Consider the following 6,210-nt stretch of genomic DNA (forward strand, 5'->3'; position numbering starts at 1 on the left):
TATTTCTAAATATGTGTACTCTTTTTCCTTCATTAGGATTTTTTTTCCCATAGGGTTTTTTTCCTAATAAGGTTTTAATGAGGCACATTATTTATGGACATCCAAGGGGGAGTGTTATGATAAATATCATGTTATGGTGGATGTCTACTCTTCCTCCATGATCTTCATGTCAAATGCTTAATGACATATTCAATGACATATTTTCTATGTTCAATGACATATTCCATGACATATTTTCTTCACTTTTCATGCCTATATAAAGGTCTTGTAATAGATAGGAAAATACATACAATTGAAGAAGAAAATCTCTTCCTTCTCTCTATCTCTATTTCTTGTTCATGTTTTACTAAATTGCTTTTATTTCTTGTTCATGTTTTACTAAATTGCTTTTATTTCATAACACAAACTTGTTTGTTTGACGATTATAATAAAGATTAGTAATCATTCTTTTCGATGATGTCCCACAACACATATTTTTTAACGTAAAAAAAACTTAGAGAAATACTACTCCTATTATATTGGATACACTGAGACGCCAAGGAAGAACTAAAAAGGCTGTTAAGTACTGCTGGTTACGCCTTGTTACTATTTGGTCAAACAAGGCAACGAAAGAAATAATTAAATTAAAAGAAGATGGCTGTAGCTGACCATTATAAATACTTATGCCTGCTCTTCCATTTGAGTCATCGTCTCATGACTCACCACTCTCTCATATATTTATTTGAGTAGTTTCTTTCTTCTAAAGTACCAAAAATTCTCTTAGTCTTGTGGCAACAAATACTAAAAGTATAAATTAATTAGCAATGGCATCAGCTGCAGTTGGTAATAATCTTGTGAAGATTGAAGAAGAAGAAGAGATCGTTCGCCCTGTCGCCGACTTCTCTCCTAGTCTTTGGGGCGATCGTTTCCTTTCTTTCTCCATTGACAATCAGGTACTTACTAGTTATTTTTCTTCTTACATGCAAATTAAAGCCAGTGTCTTCTTTGTGCTTATTGGATGATGTATTTTGAACATTTATTTTTATGTCCTTTCAAAAATGTTATATATAGGCTGCAGAAAAGTATACTCAAGAGATTGAAGCATTGAAGGAACAAACGAGGAGTATGTTGTTAGCTACTGGAAGAAAATCGGCTGACACATTGAATTTGATTGACGTTATTGAACGCCTTGGCATAGCCTACCACTTTGAGAAAGAAATTGATGAGATTTTGGATCAAATTTTCAACCAAAACTCAAACTGCGATGATTTGTGCACTTCTGCACTTCAATTTCGATTGCTCAGGCAACACGGTTTCAACATCTCTCCTGGTAAGTTCATCATAAAGCATGCCTTAATATTGTTAAAATTGTTATCAATTTATAGGAAGAAGGCAAATTAATCTTGAGTTTTCTTTCTTGAAATACCAGAAATTTTCAGAAAATTCCAAGATGAAAATGGCAAATTCAAAGAGTCTCTTGCTAGTGAAGTCTTAGGATTATTGAGCTTGTATGAAGTTTCACATGTAAGGACTCATGCTGACGATATCTTAGAAGATGCACTTGCTTTCTCCATTATCCATCTTGAATCTGCAGCTCAACATTTGAAATCTCCCCTTAGGGAGCAAGTGACACATGCCCTTGAGCAATGTTTGCACAAGGGCGTTCCTAGAGTCGAGACCCGATTCTTCATCTCATCAATCTACGAGAAGGAACAATCGAAAAATAATGTGTTACTTCGATTTCCAAATTAGATTTCAACTTGCTCCAGATGTTGCACAAACAAGAACTTGCTGAAGTGTCAAGGTGCGACATATAAAAACGATGAACCCTTTTTGATTGATCATATCTCAAGTACTGATGTCAGTTTGTTATGTTGCAGGTGGTGGAAAGATTTGAATTTCGTAACCACACTTCCATATTCTAGAGATTGAGTAGTTGAATGTTACTTTTGGGCACTAGGAGTTTATTTTGAGCCTCAATACTCTCAAGGTCGCATCATGCTCGTTAAGACCATATCAATGATTTCGATTGTCGATGACACCTTTGATGCTTATGGTACAGTTAAAGAACTTGAGGCATACACAGATGCCATACAAAGGTATGAACTTCATCAGTTCACTTATTCTTTGATAGTGAATGTCGTTGTGAAAAGAATAAGACGAACTTCTACTCATTATAGTTGTGCTCTTTCAAAATGCATGAGTTCACCTTAATTTTGTCATCCTACAGATGGGATATCAACGAAATTGATCGACTTCCTGATTACATGAAAATCAGTTATAAAGCTATTCTAGATCTTTACAAGGATTATGAAAAGGAATTGTCTAGTGCTGGAAGATCTCATATTGTCTACCATGCAATAGAAAGAGTATGTTTGATCAACTTAACTATCGATCGAAATACGTTTTTTCCTTAACCCGTTTCTCACTTTGTTTTACCTTCTGTACGTCTTTTAGTGATCATAAACTTGATACAATTCAATCAAAATTATCTACCACTTAAACATATCTATTTTATATTCACAGATGAAAGAAGTAGTAAGAAACTATAATGTCGAGTCAACGTGGTTTATTGAAGGATATAAGCCACCTGTTTCTGAATACCTAAGCAATGCACTAGCAACTACTACATATTACTATCTCGCGACAACATCATATTTGGGCATGAAGTCTGTTACAAAGCAGGATTTTGAGTGGTTGTCAAAGAATCCTAAAATTCTTGAAGCTAGTGTGATAATATGCCGAGTTATTGATGACACAGCCACATATGAGGTATGAGATGTATCTCACAAACTTATATAATTATATATAATTTGGACAAATAAAGTATTGCGACAATATAAAAGCTAACCCCTAATCTATCTACCTTTCCAGGTTGAGAAAAGTAGGGGACAAATTGCAACAGGAATTGAGTGTTGCATGAGAGATGATGGCATATCAACAGAAGAGGCAATGACTAAATTTCAAGAAATGGCTGAGGCAGCGTGGAAGGATCTTAATGAAGGACTTCTTAGGCCCACTCATGTCTCTATCGAGTTTTTATCTCGTATTCTCAATCTTGCACGTATTGTTGAGGTTACATATATACACAATCTAGATGGATACACTCATCCGGAGAAAGTCTTAAAACCTCACATTATTGCCCTACTTGTGGATTCTATTGAAGTATAGACAGCATTTGTTGCTAGTCGTGGAGCTGCAGGACTTCATTCTCCTTTGTTGAAAGAATTAAATCTATTTATTTAATTTTATCATGCTGTATAAAGTTGTTAAGCAACTCCCTTTTGTAATGGAGCGATGCACTTCCCGTTGGGTTCCTTAATATCCTTGTAAGAAATAATACTACCGGTACATTTTGTTTTTTATTTCATTTTTTCATTGCACATATTAATTTGAATATATTCTACCCATTGCCCCCAGAAAAGAATTCAATATTGGGATATTAATTTGACGAGCATAACTGCCAAACAAGATGTAAAGCCCTGCAAGTTTTGAATATTATTTTGGTCTAATTTAATATTAATGACATCATTAAGGTACCCTGAGAATATAAGCACCTACTTGGACTAAATGAAGTGTTTAAAGAGTCAAAATTTGCCAAAAATGAAGCTGGAAAAGATCAAGGTAATCATACGGGATGATATGTGTGATTTTAAGAGCTTCAACCAAGATATGCATTGACTTGGAAATCTAAGCTAAGAATTTGTTATGGAGAGATCAGCCACCTTGTCACGATCCAATTTTCCCTCCGTTAGGTTTCGTGATGGCACCTAGTCTTAGGGACTAGGTAAGCCTAACATTTTACTGAATATCAACAATAATAAAGAAAGTCTAACAGTCTCGGTAGAGAAATCTTTATAGAATTTACAATTTGCTAAAACTGGTACAAGTCATAAGTTCAATAGAGTTTGCTACAGCTTCTAAATACAATTGTTTGAAAAATAAGTAAAATAGTGTGAATACAAAATAGGAAGGTGACTTCGAAGCCTGCGAACGCAGCAATAGGTTTACCTTGAGTCTCCTCAGCAAGAATCCGCACAACTGCTAACGAACAAATACCTTGATCTGTACAAAAGAAATGTACAGAAGTGTAACATAAGCACACCACAACGGTGCCCAGTAAATATCAAGACTAACCTCGGTGGAGTAGTGACGTGGAACAGTCAAGACACCTACTGGTCTAATAAACTGACAAGTATAAGTATATGAACAACAGAACATGATATCTCTATAAAGATTATGCGATATGACTAGCAATAGTTTGCCATAAGGAAGGAACCAACAAGTAACAGCGGAACATCGTAATAAGGACGTAGAAGAGTGAATGGGAACATAACCCAAATCCGAAATCACAAATACAGTAAAGACAAATAACAATTCAGCAACTACAACAGTTTTCACAACAGGCCTTAGCCAACAAACTCCAATCAATTAGTCAAATCCTTCAAATCTAAATCTTTCACCTATAAGATTTCAAATAGAAATCTTTAGAATATAATCCTTCCCAATAAAAATATTTCGAAATATACTTCCTTCAAATAAATATCTCTTAAACATAGTTCTTTCAAAATAAATACCTTTCGAATGTAGTCTTTTCAAATAAATATTCTTCCAATATAAGTCACCCTGTGACACCTCATCTCAAAATCATATAATACGGGTCTCAATACCCGAACCCTAACACTTGGCATCATGAGCCCCTATCACACCTCATAACCACACTGACGACTCACGTGCTAAATAGATCCATTCTCACATGGAAGGCAAGTAAACAAGGGTGTGCGTCTACACTCAGCAATATCAAGAAAACCTCTTATCCGATAAAGGTGCTTAGCTATGTGTATGCCTGTGCAAGTGTCCTAATATAGTTCATACCAACTAGTAAGTATAAGGAAAAGAACGGACAACACGTAGAATGTTTACAATAATGTAAGCACAGAATATCAATGGCTCAGAACACAGAAATAACAACATGTGATCTCCCGGAATACCGTCCCGTAGTCCCAAATATAAATGTCCAGGGGGATCTCCCGGAATACTGTTCCGTAGTCCCAAAGTAAATATGCAGAACAAGGGAATCTTCCGGAATACCGTTCTATAGTCCCAAAGTAAATATGCAGAATAGGGGGATCTCCGGGAATACCATTCCGTAGTCCCAAAGTAAATATGCAGCGCAACCAACAGAGATAACAGTTACAGCATGTCAGAAACCTCGTGCATCACCTCAACAAGTGCAACAACAACAATGAAAATAATATAAAGTACGACAAGTATATCAACTCAAGAACTTTAAATCACAAAGAAACGGTAGAACTTATTCACATGAAATAACCATAGTAAAGAATGCTAGGCGTAAAGAAAACAGTTCAACAAGGAGGGAACTAATATGCCACAACGATTCCACAATATACAGTTCAACAACGAGAAAACTAATACGAGTCCAACAGTTCCAAATAAGAACAAGTCCACTAAAATATGAATTTCTAGACTTCTTTTAAGGTTGGACAATTACGAAGAATATTCCACAATTCAATTAAAGAAAAACAACGGAAAGATAATCATAACCCCAATTAAGACTAAACAATTAAAGGATGAGATGATGATAATTTCAAATAAAGATAAAAACTTGTAAAAAGATAGCATGACAATAGAAGAGGTAAATTCTTCAATTAAGTCAAATAAGAATCAAATAGGCAATACGAGTGAATCCTAAAGCAATTAATTCTAATTTAAACATGTAGAGGTGAAACTAGTAAATAGGAACTCAGTCATATCAAGAACAACTTCATACACAGTGCATATAAGGATCTAAGAACCCTAAAAGGCCAATTTTCCACAAATAAGTCCGAGTACACACTCGTCACCTTGCGTACACGGACTACAATCAACATAGAAGACTCAAATCCTAAGGGGAAATCCCCCACACAAGGTTAGGCAAGATACTTACCTCAAAGAAGATAAAATAATACTCTAAAAGGAACTTCTTAGGGTGAATTGACCTCCGGACGGCTCAAATATGACCAAAATAACTTCAAAGAACAAATAAAACTCATAAGAAACTATTCCGGATCATAAAGTCTCATTTTTTAACAAAATCCAAAAATTTGTCCAAATGTCGACCCCTGGGCCCCGCCACGAAACCCGACAAATTTTACAAAAACTGAATACCCATTCCGATACGAGTTCAACCATACAAAATTATCAAATTCCGATACCATTTGGTCCCTCAAA

At 35.3% G+C, this 6,210-nt stretch overlaps 1 pseudogene; it reads left to right on the forward strand.

Moving 5' to 3' along the window:
- The first annotated feature begins 341 nt into the window (after positions 1-341).
- Positions 342-3,344, forward strand: LOC104217714 (5-epi-aristolochene synthase-like; annotated as a pseudogene).
- Positions 3,345-6,210: the final 2,866 nt, after the last annotated feature.

The sequence above is a fragment of the Nicotiana sylvestris genome, chromosome 5 (genome assembly GCF_000393655.2).
Source record: "Nicotiana sylvestris chromosome 5, ASM39365v2, whole genome shotgun sequence".
Taxonomy (NCBI): domain Eukaryota; kingdom Viridiplantae; phylum Streptophyta; class Magnoliopsida; order Solanales; family Solanaceae; genus Nicotiana; species Nicotiana sylvestris.